The 16,874-nt window shown below is 37.6% G+C and overlaps 2 long non-coding RNA genes across 3 annotated transcripts in view; one reads left to right on the plus strand and one right to left on the minus strand.

Moving 5' to 3' along the window:
• LOC123275683 (uncharacterized) overlaps positions 1–10,920 on the minus strand; it is a 163,473-nt gene extending 152,553 nt beyond the window's left edge. The window contains exon 1 of the long non-coding RNA XR_011505891.1: positions 9,804–10,920. This is a non-coding gene — a long non-coding RNA (uncharacterized lncRNA). The remainder of the gene's footprint in view (positions 1–9,803) is intronic.
• On the plus strand, positions 9,585–16,004 carry LOC106833043 (uncharacterized). 2 transcript variants are annotated; one of them, XR_001398544.3, is made up of 3 exons: positions 9,585–9,722; positions 10,220–10,321; positions 14,049–16,004. It is a non-coding gene; the product is annotated as an uncharacterized lncRNA (long non-coding RNA). The 2 variants fall into 2 exon arrangements; XR_006511712.2 differs by lacking the exon at positions 9,585–9,722 and adding an exon at positions 9,916–10,024.
• The last annotated feature ends 870 nt before the right edge of the window (positions 16,005–16,874 follow it).

Raw genomic sequence — 16,874 nt, forward strand, 5'->3', positions numbered from 1 at the left:
GAAAAAGTGCTGTGTTGAAAACATGGGATAAAAAGAATGGCTGTCATTAAAGGAAAAATTATTCTGGCACTTGTTAAAGACAGTAAGGCAGATTTCATTCAAGGAGAGTATTACAATGGGGTTTCATAGTAGTGGAGAGAGATTGGAATCAACTCTGAATATAACAATGAAAAGTGGGAATTTATAGCCAAGGAGCAAGGTGGGAACCAATGGATGGAAAATTACTAAAAGGAAACATCAAGAGTAAGGAGAGATTCTGGTTAAACCAGCTTGACATGATTATTACTGAAGCCAGGCCAGGGTAACAAGATATCAAGGGTGGGGGATAAAAATTTGATCAGATATCAAGGGTGAGGGATTTTCATTAAACTGACTTGGCAGGATTCTTGTCAAAATTCAATTATGTGAACCAATGGCAGAGCCTAAGGGTCAGGCCTAGTCAAAAAGAACACTCAGAAGAGCCTGACTTCAGTTTGGTCTTTGTCACTACGAATGGTGGGAGATGGGGTGTTGGGTATAGGTCAAATGCCAAGGATTAGGTATAAGAATGGCATTACATTTCTCAGCAGCATGAATGAAAGAAGATAATGGAATAATGTCTCCAAAATTATAAAAGGCAATTATTTTCAATCCAGAATCCTATATCCAGCTAACTTGATTCAAACGTGAGAGTATACTCAAGACATTTTTAGATTACTCTCAAAAAATCACTTCCCATGTTCTTTTTCTTTTTTTCATGAACATACCTAGGATGTGCCCCAAGTAAAGCTGTAAGTCCAGAAAACTCCAACATGAGATCTTCTTGCCTGTAGACAGTTATTCAGCCTTCCACAGTTTAGGGAAAGTAAACTATAACCAATTATTTTACAAAGGATCTTGAAATAAGAGTTAAAAGAGGAGAGGAGAGCTCTGGAAAGGTGGGAAATAATACTTTCCTCATGTTCAAATTAAAAAGAAACAACGTTTTTATTAAACTTGTTTTGCAAAAGCAATATCCCATAAATGCTCTTGTCACGACCCTCTTCAGATGTTTTAGTTTCATTTTTGCTGGCACGAACATTTAACACAATCATACACTTGCGTAAACTTTCCAGTTTCTGAGTCATGGTAACCAGATCATTTTTCTTTTAGTTTTTCCATTCAAACACTACATTGTGTTCAAGGGGGCATGAGAATAGGAGCCTGTTTTTGATTCAATTACCATATTAATTAAGTCACCTTTTGTTACATAATAGACTCCTTGCTCAGACTAATTTGGCAAATAAAGGAATTTATTGGGTCACATGGATTAAAAATTCATATACAACTTGAGCCCAGGGCTCAAACAGTGTCAGCAAAACCAGGCTCTCTCCTTCTCTCTGTCCTGTTCCCTAACTTGATGGGTTAATCTCAGGTTCCATTAAGTGTCAAGGTAGATAATCCACACCCTCTGTGTTCAAGTCTAACAGAAAATAAAGAGCATCACTTTTACAAAACTCAATTTAAAACCCAACGAATTCATTTGGATTGGCCCACTTAGGTCAGGTGACTTTCCCTCAGACAAACCTTACATTTTGGGAAATCAGGGTCACATTCTTCATGCTGTAGAGCCCCATCTGGACACTTGGCCAGAGACTAATGAATCTAGTTCCCCAAAGGAAAGTTGGGATACTTTTTCCAGTAGACAGGAGATGGACGCTTGGCAATGGATGCAATATATCCACTACAGCTTTTAATACATTCAAAAAGCCATTGTTCCACTGTCTCCGATAAGCAGAATTCCCAGAGAAGGACCTACCCTCAGGCCAACTTAATGTTTCTCTTAGTAAAAAAATACAAAAAATAAACACATAATTTCCTTTTAGACTTATGATCAAATCACACACAAACGCATGTTTTCAAGTTCTATATAATCACTTGGAGTCTTTATAGAGTCTTTGCTCAATGTTTGTGGTAGCTTGAAGTTATGAAAGAAACTAACTGTAATTGTGCTGATAACTTGTCACTTTCTTTCCCCAGAGGATATGCATTTCTACCTGCAGCTTTCCCTTGAATATCATCACATTCCACCCTCAGCTCTGAAGATGAAATATAAGAATTTTCCTTCACATCCACGCCCCCAGGGCTGCTAGCCTTAATCAGCCTCAGCAGGAAGCTGGGTATTTTGGTGAGCCGTGTTGTGTGTCTCTGAGATCAGACGAGGGGAGCAGCTCTATGTAAGCCTCCTGCCTGTTCCAGTAAATGGCTAAAGTAATGTGGTTTTCTCTTTCCAAATAAAAAAATTAATTTTCAAAAACCAGCATAAGGCTCTGCTATTCCTATGTTTGTCTGAGATAAACCACTCTTGTCATGTTCAGCTCCACATCTGCCTCTGGAGCACTGGGGTAAATTATCCCTGGCATTGCCACCTATGAAGGCCTGATGAGATCTTCAGGGCTTTATTTCTACAGAAACGACCCATTCTCTGCTGTTTCAGAGAAGGGCTCTTCTATTTTCAAATCTTACGTTTTCTTTTCCAAATGGAAACATATCACATTTGTTTATTGAGTACCTACTAGAGTCAAGGGATCTCTGTCCTTAAGGGACAGTCTAGTAGAAATTCTAATATGTTATTGGTTATATGATGACTGAGAAATGTACTCTAGAATCTTAGAAACCACCTCTGATATGCATAGCTAATCTCCTAGATAAAAAGTTGTCTTTGATATCAAACACTAAAAAAAATATGTATTCATGGCTATACTGTGACAACTAATTCTAAGGGAGAGGAAAAAAAATATATATACACACATGCATTTACATATTTACATATATATACATTTATTTATTTGATATATCAAAGACAACTGTTTAATATATTTACTTACTAGAAACATTTTTTTCTCTTCTTGAACAAATCCCTGTTCTTTGGTCTCATCAAATCATAATTATTCTAATAATTTGGAAATTTAAAAAGTAAAGATATATTTTAAACTTCCTTTGGGTGTAAACAGTTTGATAGCTCTTTATATACCTTTAGATGCTATTACCAAGCTCTCAGAACTCTTCCCCGGTAAAAGTGATTTGGGGATGAACAGAAAGGACTACACTGGAAGAGAAGACTTTGTTTTGTTTTGTTTTCTGGTTATTTTTTTAAATGGGATTTTCTATGTACAGTTTGGATCCAGCAGCTAAAGAGAGATTATGCCTGGAAGAAGATATTTAAGAGCTAATTAATTTGTATAAGACAAATAAGTCCAAGGCAAGAAGAAAGCTTTAGGATCATAAGTTATAGGATTTTTTCCCTGTTATAGATCCAACCATAATAAATACAAATAGCGATATGTTTCCCCAGGGTTTAAAAGCACCAGAGAAGAATTTTCCATGTAGAACTTGCTTTTACGCACAGCATCAGATTTCTTCCTTGATTTGTAAAGCAAGAAATGACGGGAAAAAATCCCAGCTGAACAAAACCACAAGTATCTCTGATGCCCTGGCCCTAACGGCTTTTATTCTTCTTGCAAAAGCATTTTAGCCCTATAACCAAAATAATTGTCTGGGCATTGTCTGTGATCCTTTGCAAGTTTATTTAAATACTTTCATTTATTAAATACTTTTCATATTTGGTTTAACTCACCAAAGAAGCAGCAGGTCAGATTAGATTTTGAGTCCACAATAGTAACTACATATTTACTTCTGGTTGCTTAACACATAAGAAATTGTATAGAGAAGGCTTGTGTTAGAGTAAATTAAATTACAAGATAAACTCGTTGAAGAAGTCTACTTGCGCTAAACTTTTGAAAAAGAGTCAAAATGATGAAAACATCATCCACCATCATTTGTTCCACCAACTCCCAAAATCTTCACTGAAATATTAGGATCAGTTATATATTTATCAACTTGTGTGTGCTCTGAAACACTAAACCAATGCATAAGGAATAGACAGTGTAAGCTGGGACTGTAAATTACATATTAGGGAAACCATGTTAGTCTTTGAGGATCTACCCTGAAGATAGAATTTAAAACTTTCACTGAATTTAAAACTAAGACTAAAAAAGCCCTAGGAAATAAAGCACTAATAAATGAGGAAGTACTAATATACATTGAAATGCAACTACTTTGAGGGTTTGTGTGACAGAATAAGGAAACAAACATCATGCTTAAAAAGAATAAAAGACATGCTTGAAAAGCCTAAATGTAGCTGCATTCTAAAATGAGACTAAATATTCAGGTTTAAGAGATATCCCTTTACATTTTTTTTCCCAGCTCTGTCCACTGAAAGGAACTAAAACCCCAGAAACAATTATACTCCAGGAGCAATTAACATACCTGGTAGCCAGATCTTTATTTTTAAATACCATTCTCTATTAAAATGAATCAGATATCCTTGGAGAAATGGCAGATTCCAGGCTAGAGTAGGGAAAGTACAAGGTGAACCTGAACATTTTGTGCCAGAAAGTAAAGAACTGCTAAAAACAAACCAAAACTTAAAAAATAAATAAATAAATAATCCATGAAGACATGTCAAAAGGATACATGGAGCCAACTTAAAGGGATTCTCACTGGACAAGTCAGAGACAATTTGAGCATCAAAATAAGTAAGGACTTTAACACATTATAATCCACTGAATAAAATAAGAATCCATGAATCCATATGGTCAATAAATAGATGATTGATGAATAGATCAATAGATAGATGATATAGATCTTTCTAACTGTAGAATGCTGACTAACAAATCTGGAAAGATCTCATTAGAGAATCATGATAAAAATTTATTTAGGCAAGACCAGTAGATTAGTCTGGGGACAGTAGGGGTAGAGGATGAGTTTGGTGAGAAACAGGACATTTTTATAGTCCCACCCCATAAATTATCACAAGTATCACCCCAACCCCAGAGCACAACCAATGGCCTACATGACAGTGAAGCTCAGGCTGCAGCCCTGCCCAACTTCAGGGTACAGCCTACAGTCCCACCTGATCACGTAACACAGCCTGAGGCCCTGTACCAACTCAATGCCCTGCCTATGGCCCCACCCGAATGCAGAGTTCAGCCGGCAGCACTAACTGGTCAAGGAGCACAGCTTGAGGCCCCAGCCAATCAGGAGCAACTGCAAGACACCACCTGCAGCCCTGTCCAATAGCAGAATCCAACCAGTAGCACTACCCTGCCAGGAAACACAGCTTGTGACCCTATCCAACCAGAGGTGATTGCAGAGGCCAGCTAGTGGCTCCACCTGACAGTGGAACACAGCCAGTAGCCCTGCCAGACTAGGGAACCCACCCAGCAGCCCTGCTTGAACATGGAGCCCAGGCAGCAAACCCACTGAACCATGGAGCCCAACCAGCAGATTCCCCTGACCTCAAAGCATGAGCAGTGGCTTAGCTCAAATTTTTCAGAGGAGGTGAAATAGCTATACGCTGAAAACTGTAAGACACAGGTAAAAGAAATTGAAGTAGATACAAATGAATGGAAAGATATTTCATGTTCATGGATCAGAATTAATATTGTTAAAATATCCATACTACCCAAAGCTATCTATAGATTCAATGTAATCCCTATCAAGATTCCAATGGCATGTTTCACAGAAATAGTAAAAGTAATTCTAAAATTCATATAGAACCACACATATCCTAAATAGCCAAAGCAATCTTGAGAAAGAAGAACAAAGGTGGAGGCATCCTGATCTCAAACTATATTTGCATTACATAGACCAATGGAACAGAATTGAGAGTTCAGAAATAAACTCCCATGTATATGGTCAACTCTTGTTTGACAAGGGAGCCAAGAACACTCAATGGGGAAAAGAGTGTCTCTTCAATAAATGGTTTTGGGAAAACTGGATATTCATATGCAAAAGAATGAAAATGGACCCCTATCTTACACCACTCACAATAGTTAACTCGAAGTGGATTAAAGACTTAAATGTAATACCTAAAACTATAAAACTCCTAGAAGAAAGCATAGAGGGTAAGCTCCTTGACATTGGTCTTAGAAATGATTTTTTTGGATATAACACCAAAAGCACAAGCAACAAAAGCAAAAATAAGGAAAAAGGACTACATCAAACTGAAAAGCTTCTGCACATCAAAAGAAAACATTAACAAAATGAAAAGACAACCTATGGAACAGAAAAAATATTTGCAAATCACGTATCTGATAAGAGGCCAATATCCAAAGTACATCAGGAACCCATACAACTCAATAGCAAAAAACTAATAATAATAATCCAATTAAAAAATGGGCAGAGGACCTGAATAGACATTTTTCCAAAGAAGACATACAAATGGCCAACAGGTACATGAAAAGGTGCTCAACATCACTAATCAACAGGGAAATGCAAATCAAAAACCACAATTAGACATGACCTCACACCTGTTAGAATGGCTATTATCAAAAAGATAAGAGATAACAATCATGGGGAAAGATGTAGAGAAAGGGGAGCATTGTTGGTGGGAATGTAAACTGGAGCAGCCACTGTGAAAAATAGTATGCAGCTTCCTCAAAAAAACGAAAATAGAACAACCCTATGACCCAGCAATTCCACTTCTGGTTATATGTTTGAAGGAAATGCAATCACTATCTCAAAGATAGATCTGCACCCCTGTGTTCATTGCAGTATTATTCACAATAGCCAAGACATGGAAATAAGTGACCATCAACAAATGAATGGATAAAGAAAATGTAATCTTTATATATTTACATTCCCACTAACAATGAACAAGAGTTCTCCTTTTTCCACATCCTTGCTTGCAATTATCTCTTGTCTTTATACACACGATGGAATAGATTATTCAGTCATTAAAAAGAAGGAAATCCTGTCATAACATGGATGAAACTTGAGGGCATTATGCTTAGTGAAATAAGTCAGAGAATAATGAATACTGTCTGATTTCATTTACATGTAGAATCTGAAAAAACTAAACTCATATAAGTAGAGTGTACATTGGTGGTTGCCAGGGGCAGAGGAAATGAGTGAAGGTGGTCAAAGGATACAAACTTTCAGTGATAAGATAAATAAGTTCTTGGGACGTAATGCACAGCATGGTGCTTATGGTTAGCAATACTGTATTGTGCACTTGAAAGTTACTAAGAGAGTAAATCTTAAAAGTTATCAGGGGCTGGCCTGGTGGCATAGTGGTTAAGTTCTCATGCTCCTCTTAGGTGGCTCCAGGTTCACAGGTTCCAATCCCTGGCATGGAATTATGCACCCCACATCAAGCTATGCTGTGGCAGCATCCCATATACAAAATAGAGGAAGATGGGCACAGATGTTAGCTAGGGGCTAATTTTTCCCAGCAAATACAGGAAGATTGGCAAGAGATGTTAACTCAGGGCCAATCTTCCTCCAAAAAAAAAGTTCTCCTCACAAAAAAAAAGGTAGCTGTGAGATGCTGGATGTGTTAACTAACCTTATTGTGGTCATCATTTTGCAATACATCAAATCATTACATTGTATGCCGTAAACTTAGACAATGTTATAGGTGAATTATATCTCAATAAAGCCAGGGGAAAAAATTTCAAAACACAAGGAGAATTTCTTTTCTCTCTCCCTCTTTCTCTTTCTCTCGCTTTCACACACACACACACACACTCCTCAGCGCTGTTTCTAAGGCCTTTCAACTGTTTTAATCAGATCCTAGATTATCCAGGATTATCTCCCATAGTTAAAGCCAACTGAATAAGGATTTCAATTATATCTGCAAATTCCCTTCAGAGCAATACCTAGATTAGTGTTTGAATAACTGAGGATGTAGCTTAGCCAGGCAGACACATTAAAAAGAAAAAAGAAACCATCACATTATGAAAATCCATATATATGAACAAGGAAGTTAGAAAAGATTATTCAAATTTAGAAACTGCAGCCATTCATTCACTACCTCTGCCATTGTAATGAAAGTTCAATGATGAAAGCCAAAGAAATCTCAGATTTCTTTCTTGTAAAGAAATAAAGATGTTTCAGGGCTGGCCTGGTGGCACAGTGGTTAAGTTCACACGTTCCGCTTCAGCGGCCCAGGGTTCGCTGGTTCGGATCCTGGATGCGGACCTATGCACCTCTCATCAAGCCATGCTGTGGCAGGCATCCCACATATAAAGTAGAGGAAGAAGGACATGGATGTTAGCTCAGGGCCAGTCTTCCTCAGCCAAAAGAGGAGGATTGGCAGCAGATGTCAGCTCAGGGCTAATCTTCCTCAAAAAAACTAAATAAAAATAAAGACGTTTCAATAGGCACAAAATCAACATTTATGATGAATGTCATTTTTCTTGAGACAAAAGTAAGAAGTTATCAAAAATTAGTCAAATATAGCCATTTACAGTATATTGTTTCTGCTTTCAGAAGAAAAGCATTAGCTTCATTATAGCTCATAAGTCAAGTTCATCATGATAAAGGATCAGAACTTGGAAAATATTGGGCATCATAAATGAACAGTGGCTGAGAAACTAGAAGTTGCCATATTTTATCATGATTCAAAACAAAACAATTTTCAATCCCACGCCTTGAAGGGAGCAGAGGTTAGAAAAGCATTAACAATTGTTTTATGACCTTCCAGCTTTGGAAAGAGAGGCCCCTTAGGATAAGCAAATCCCCCTTTTCCCATGATTTGAGCACTGACAGCATTTTATCATGGTGTGAGAGGCAGATTCTAGTGGTTTGATGGCACATGTCCTTCAATTTACCGAGTTGAAGGCAGTGCTTCTCCAGGGCCATGACTCTTTTCCTCCTCTACCCCGAGCCTGCAGTGGCTCAGTCCTCTTCCCTCAAGTGGCCACTCTCTACAAGCCATAGTCCATCTTCTTTTCTTTTTTAAACACTTCACATTGGAAAAGAAAGCTTCAGAGCAGCTTTGTATGAGTCTCTATTATCAGAGCAAAAGGAGCAAGAGCGTGCATCAGTTGTCCTTCCATATGAGTAATTTTATGGAATGAATGTTCTAGTTGGGAAGTTAAAGAAGTCACTTAGAAGTTCATTATGCAGGCAGAAAATTCAAGATGGCTTCTGCCACTATGTAATTTTTTTTCCATTAGATTGCTAAAGTAGTTCTCCTCGCCTTGGTGTGGACAATGCTTAATAAAACCCTATAAGTGATAACACTATTCTCTCAGATTATTATCATCAGGACGTCTCTGTATACCATGTATACAGTAATCCTAAGTATTACTTCCTGCAACAAAGCCAGCAGAGGACAAGGAGACCCCGGTGAGATGGAGATATTATTACGTAGTCAATTTGTTCACTAACAAAGAGGTTCAATCCTACCCACTGGCCTCCTTAGTGAGAGCAGACTCAGCTTCAGGGCCCATGTGTCAGAAGGGAGGAAAGACTCTCATAGAGCTGAAGGCTGAACTTCAGTTTATCCAAACCAGTCCTCTCACAGCGGAGGACAAGTAAGCCTAAAAAAATGATATTACTAAGGAATTAAGACTCACGCAATAGATTCCTCTACTACCACCACTAAAAATAAGAAGCAGGACACAACAGGGGATAAGTATTTCCTATCGGCCAGATAAAGGAGTGGGCATGCGAGATTCATATGAAAGATGGTGAAGAGCTCATAGTCCTGGCTTTGTAGAGAGAAGAGGCCACAGGGAGTTTGAGAGATCAAGGGTGAGTCAAGGGCACTAGATGGGTAACCAGGACAGAGTGCTGGTGGCACAGCAGGCCAGTGCAGACAACAGCAGCAGGACATGTTTTATACAACGTTCTGGAGAGATGACAGGAGCAGCAGCCACAGCAGACAGAAGCAGAGGCACAAAGAGTGGCAGGTATATTATGTACAATAACCTTCCTCTTGGGGTGTCCCAGGGAGATCGAAAAGGGGAAGACTAAGGTCCAGATATAGGCACCTGTTGAGTTCCTTGAGCTCGCTGCTTCCTTGCTGCATCTGGAGGTAATGGATAATTCCTTCTCAGATCCTGGCTCCGTAGTTATTGTGTTACAAGTTTTCAGACTTTATCTGAGACTTTTTTATTCCACACTGTATCTGGAAACCGGCAGAGTCAGACTGGGTCTGGGAACAGGCTGAGTTTGTCTTGGAAACCAGAGTGGGTCCAGTGGGAGACCTCAGGTGAATAAAATTTTGTTTCAAGGCTGAGCAAGTAGGTTAACCTCACCAAAGTTAATCATGCATTACAGTGGCCACAGTAGAGAACTTCTAACTTGGATAAGTTTATTCATCTACAAGTTGCCCTAGAGAAAAATGGGTCTCAGCCAAGTACTCGCCATAAAGGGTGGAAGGAAACTTATTTTTCCTCTTCTACAGATTCTGGTGACTTGGTGACCAGGATGGGACCTGACAGAACACTCCACTTGCTCCAGAGCCTTCAGCCGGGATCTTGGGGAAACTGCCAAAAGCAGGTAAAAGGTGAGAATTCTGACCAAAGTCGGCTCTCCCAGATCCCTATTAGTGGTGCCTGGTCAAGAGAGGAAGGTAAAACTTCACCTTTTCCCTTCCTTTCCAAATGCAGATTGGTAGGCAAAAGACCTCTGTAAGTATTAGATCTTTGAATTGTGACTCAAGAATTTGCTTTCAAGTATCCATTGGTTGTTGACCCCTTCTTTCCCAGGCACAGTTATTGCCTTCTTGTTTGTCTCATTTTGTGCCCTGAGAACTTGAATTGGCAACTATTAAGTTGGAGGCCCCAAAAATATGGTGGGAGAGAAATGTGGGTTGTACTCCAGTTGTAGCTAGAGTCCAACTGACTGTTGCCACGTCTCGGAGGGAATTGTCTAAGTTTTTGTTCCTTTTGGTTACCTTTGGGAGTGGCTCTGGATCTTGGGAGGATAGTAACTTTTGTACCTCTTTGGTGGTGTCTCTTGGATCCATAGGGTTGTTCAATACTGCCAAGAATATTTAGTGTTTGTCCCAGCTGAAACCTGACAAGATATTGATAAGAAATTTTCACATACTGAGGTATACGGAGCGGGTTGTCTGGTTTAAACCTGATTCAGCCTGAACTAAACAAACCTTATTTACAGCCTATCAAATATGCATTGTACATCTGCTTTAACCATTAAAGAATGCGTTAAACAATATCCCAAAGTAAAGAATGCACTCTTTGAAGATAGGGATGATCGCCTCCCCTTCCCCTGACGTCAATACCAGTGCTCCTTTGAAGATAAGTTATTCTTCCCAAAAACCAGAGGCGGGTTGACCTGCTGTGTACATGCCAAACTGCAGCAAAATATCTCCTTTTGACTTTGAGGAAAAAAACGTATCTCTGTTATGCTTGATGTATGTTCTTTATTCTAAAATGGTATATAATCATGCTGCAAATCACACTTCTCCAGAATGCTTTCTTCTTTTGTGGAGACTGCATTCCCGGATTATAGTCCTCAGCCTGGATCAAGTAAAATTCACCTTATCTCTCCTATCTACATTGGTTATTGGTTATTTGCAGTGACAACATGAAAGGATTTTTTTTTAAGTAGGTCTATGGTCAGAAGTTGGCCAAATTGGAAGCTGATATTCAGAGGTTTATAGAAACATTTTTGATGCCTCCTCCTCTAAGCTAAATGAAACTATGCACCCAGAGGGAATGAAAAATATTCTAGACACAAACAGTTCTAAATCTAGAACACAGGACTCTTTTGACCTCCACCTTAGTTGAAGATCTTCTCCTTGTAAAGAAGCAAATTGAAGATGACATATTTGGATGGGTGAGTTAGCCTCCCTATCATTCAGGTTGCAACTCAATTCTTCGAGGAATTAAAAACAACTGTACTTGTCTTACAAAGTGAGTCTTTACAAGAACAGATATTTGGCTCTATATCCAATTGATAATTGTCTTACATTGCTTCTGCCTTTCTCTGTAAAAGCCCCTCTCCAAGCTCCTGTCAGTGGAGCATTCCTAACCACTTCTGGTTTGGCACTGCTCAATTGGAATTGGTTTCCATTCAAATGAACTCTTGAAAGTTTGAATATGGCTCAGTTTACCTTTTACCAGCATACGTGCTCCAGTCCTTCACAGCCCTCATCACTCTCATTTGTCTTTTAGCAGCTGTGTTTCACATTTTTGTGTCTCAACAACATTTGAGCTTGAAAGCCTCTGCTTTGTGAGGGCTAGGCGGGTCCAGCGGTAGACAGTTCAAGGAAGGCAAGTTAAACTGTTAGGTCACTGCACCTGTTACCCCGATTAACACATTTAATAAAAAGCAAGCTATATTGTATTTCATGCTCTTCCAGGTCTTTCATCCATGATCTCAAAGTTCATTACCAGAAAAATATGGTGTCATGATTGCTCTCTTCTTATAGGATACAGGTATTCACAAAATCTTTTCCGTGTGATTCACAGAATCAAAGTACACATACCTCTTTTTTTCTATTTATTTGCTTAATTTGAAATATCTTCTTTCAGCATAGAATAACAGATAAAGTACTTACAAATCCTAACACGAAAGTATCTAATATTTTTCTTTCAGCTTAGCAATGTACAGTAAAACACCAAACAGAAAGCATTAGAGCTGAATTATTTTCAAACTGGTCACACAGAATCCAAACTCCTTGTCAGAAGATTTTAAGCAATAGATATTAGGAAGGCAATGCATATATTTACAAGAATTTAAGAACATTTTTGTAGCCTACTACTGTTGAAATACTGGGCCATAACATTCCTCTAAATAACACTCAGCTCATTTCTATAATTTAAGTCCTTTTTGCAATAACTTCATAGAAAAGCATAGACATGAGAACATCCACTTTGTGTTGGCAGCAGAGATTCCATTATTCATTCATTCATTTTGAGATTCATAATTTCAAACTAAGGAAACCATTCTGGCTCATTAAAGCTTCAGTGTGTAAGTTCTATTTTAATCAGTTTTTCCATATCTGTTATTTTGCAAAATTGAATTACATACATGCTTAAAACTTTTCTGATTTTGAGAAGTTTAATACCATAAATATTCCTTTTTTGGAGACTGAATCTTGGGTGTAGCCGCCCCTGATGCAGGAAGGGTTAATAATCACTGGAAAAGGCTTGCCAACAAACTGTGATCCGGAGGTGAGAAGGCCGATTAGCCAATGACGGGTAAGACCTCCAGGGGGAGGCAACCTAAGCCAGGCATCGGTCGCCCGGGGGCACAGATGGAGACACGACATCGATGTCGGGAGCAGGAGGAGCCATTGCCTAGGAGGCCTTGCCTGCTCCGAGATAAAAATATATGAGCACAGCAAAAACATGATAATATCAAAACAGAGGCCGAGGGAGGGCTCCTTGAGAAATCACTAAGAATTCTCGGCATTTGCTAATTACTTCATCCAGAACACCTGTGTATGTTTAACAGATGTAAGCTATGTATATATTGAAACGCTGGTTACAATAAACTCAGAGTGGCCATCAGCCCTCTCCGCATCTATCCTGATGTGTACATTGGATTGAGACACCGACATTGGGTGACACTACAGAGTATTTGCAATTCATAGCCTAACGCATTTGGACATGTTGAAATTCCTTGAAATTCGGAATTTATTATAAAATGCATTATGGTTTCCAAACAGGAGTGGATGGCCAGGGAATTATATTATTTATCACTGCTTTTCAGACTTCCACCTGAAAATTGCCTTTCCCTGGTTGTCATCTCTACTGACTCTTCACCAATTAATTCTTAGTTAATTTCTGCATAAATGGTAATGGAAAGTTCTCTAACAATTCATTAATTTTTTCTTCAATTACTTGAAATTCTATTAGGACTGAAGATTTCTTTGCATTAAAGCAGCCTGAAGTATTAGATAAAAAAGTGGAGTTAGAAGCCAGAAAACCTGATATTAAGTTCTGTTTCTATCAATTCCAAGACATAAGCTGTTTTGAAAGTTATTTGATCTCTCTCAGCCTTTGTTTTCTCAACTGTGATAGAAGCATGGGACGGCCTCCAGTTGAGTTGTAGTGAAGATTAAATAAGAGAATGTTTCACCAAAGTGATTTGTCACCAAACCTGAAAATAATTTAGTAAGTAAATGGAGGGATGGGGAATGCAGAAACACTGGGGTTCTTGCTAGCAAAGCCAATATCCTAAATTTTTGCAGCATTTTAACAATATGCACAGAAGTAGAGACCAAGAACTGTTTTGATTGTGCCTGTGTTCCTTCTTTCCAGGTTTCACTTACTGATCTCTGACCTCAGAGCGTGTGAAAACTCTGAATCAGCCCACAGCAGCCTCCCAGATGGGCTATACCTCTGACGGCAATCATGGTGTCAAATCTAAACAGAGGCAAGGAGCAAGCAAGGCGTACTTCTTCAATAGCAATGAATACTAAGGTTCCTCAAGTGCACTGTGATGTTTCATTTTATTTTATTTGTTCACCAGATATACATGACTGCATTAATAATACTTCTCAGTTCAAGGCACATTATTATCATGTGAGGCTCTCTAGTTTTGATATTATTTATTCCGTCTTATCCTCATCTCCAAGGTAACCATTCTGTTGTGTTTATTCCTTTTTATTTTAAAGTGCTTAAAAAAATGTGTGATTTTGTTGGCATTTATTTTAAACTATGAAAATCCTTACAGATCTCTTTCAGTTTCTACTTTTTTGGACTAAGCACTATTTTTTTAAGATCCAATCTTATTTCTATGTACACATCAGATGTACTCCTTCTAATGCTGGTTAATAATCCATGGTATGTAGTCTCCAAGTCTTGCCAATTAACCCAAAATCCTACCAATTCCCATCATTGTAAACAACACTGCAACAAGTATCTTTATATATTTCAGGCTATGAACATGTTTGAAATTTTCTTTGGTATAAATTCTCAGGAGCAGAATTGCCAGGTATATATGCACATATATACATATATGCCAGGCAATGGTATATATGTATACTTAATTTGCCCACATCATGCCGGATTGTTCTTCAGAATGGCTATACCAGTCTACCCCTGAGAAGCTTTCTACATACCTGCTTCCCTGACAACACTCAGCATTATCAACTTTCCAGTTTTTGCCAATTTAATATTGTTAATTTAACCTGTATTTCTCTGACTATTATCTTCTGCATGTCTTCAGGTACTTGTTGGTTTCAAGAGTTTTCTTTCTTGTAAATTACTTGTTCATATTCTTTACCTGTTTTCCTACTGCAGTAAATGACTTGTCAATTTACAGAAATTCCTTGCTAATTCTTAATCCCTTGCCAGTTTTAGACGCTGAAAATAACTTCTCTCATTTAGTCATTTACTACTTTGGCTTATAGTATTCTTCATGAATGGGAAGGCTTAATTTTGATATAATTATATGTACCTATCTTTTGCTTTATTGTTTTTCCTTTTGAAAATTTTTGGAGTGTTTCCCCCTTCCTAGATTATAAAGATCATCACATACATTCTTGTCTATCACCTGTATGTTTTTTCCTTTTCAATTTAGAGCTTTATCTGTAAGTCACTCTTCATGTGGGGTTAAGTAGGTATCCAATTTAATTTTTCTCCATACAGTCATACGGTGAGCCAATTTTCCTGAAAAACTTCAAGTAAACAATATGCATTTATTTGTGGTAATTCTGTAAAGTTTATTAAATTTTCATGGATATGCGTCTTTTTCTGAGTGCATTTTCTTCCACTTAGCTATTTATCCAGTCTTACACCAATAGCACATTGCTTTTATTACTCTGGCCGTGTAGTGTGTCTTAACATCTGACAGGACAAGCTCTCCATCTTTATGACTTCTCTAAAAGCAACAGACAACCACAGACTTTTATTCATCTCTACAAATTTTTACTGAAAGTTTAGTAGTTTCTCTAAAACATCTAACCAGAATTTTGATTGAAATTACATTGCATGTATATACTGAATTGAAGAAAATCTACGTCTTAGTAATATGAATTCATCCCATTCAAGAGCATGGAATGCCACTCCATTTATTCAGATCATCTTTTATGTCCTTTACCAGAATTTTAAAGTATGTCAGGAAAATTATTTGAAACTTGAAAATAAAGCCAAAAGGTGGATGGCACATCCCTTCAATATCACACAGGAGAAAAGACAAAAAGTATTGCTATGGAATGTACTTAGTTTGTCTCATTGTTTGCTATTAATAAAGGTCTCAGGCTTAGTGAGTTTACATGTTGACCTCCAGAATTTTGTCCAGTAGATGAAAATAATTTTGTGACTGATGAAACATAACTCCAAAGATTTATGGTCTGTGGGACATTCGTTTTATAACTAATTCAGCAAACTTATCCTAATATTTCTCTGTTAAATTGCCCATAAATCCCTGACTTCTTAAGTGCTCTTTGAACCGACCGTAACATCTTACTGGTTCCCTCATTAATTAATGAGTTTAAAATCTTGAAACATGTTCATTTCATATTTTCATGAAAGTTATGATTTTATCTTTTTGAAAATTACAATTTGACAAGTTTCTCCATAAAGGTCTTACATATTTTAGGTTACTTTAGCTCCCAGATACTTTATAGTTTTATTGCAATTATGAGTGGAATATTACTTTTCTGGTTGATCATTGCTGGCATGGAGAAATGTTTTTGATTTTTGTAGGTTGATATTGTATTCAACGATTTTGTAAAACTCATATTGGTTCTAATAGCTTCTCTCTGGATTCTATTAGTTCTTTTAGGTAGACAATCATAATATCAGCAATTAATGAACAGCTAGATATTGCATACTAATAAATTTTTAGAGGTAGATGAAATGGATAAATTCCTAGAAATTTTTAAATGCCAAAATTAGGCCTAATTTTACAAGAACTTCTCTTGAATATGATCCTAATTTTAGCTTCTGACTTTGAATATGATCCTAATTTTAGCTTCTGACTTTTAATAAGAACTCACATTTATAATGTGTTTTTACTTAAATAACCTCATTTTATATCAGCTAAAATCCTATGAGGTAAATGTTATGCCCATTATATATTGAAGAGAATAAATGTATAAGGGATAAGTGCATTGTGAAAAGTCACAATACTAATTGTGA

Source organism: Equus asinus, chromosome 9, assembly GCF_041296235.1.
Source record: "Equus asinus isolate D_3611 breed Donkey chromosome 9, EquAss-T2T_v2, whole genome shotgun sequence".
Lineage (NCBI taxonomy): Eukaryota > Metazoa > Chordata > Mammalia > Perissodactyla > Equidae > Equus > Equus asinus.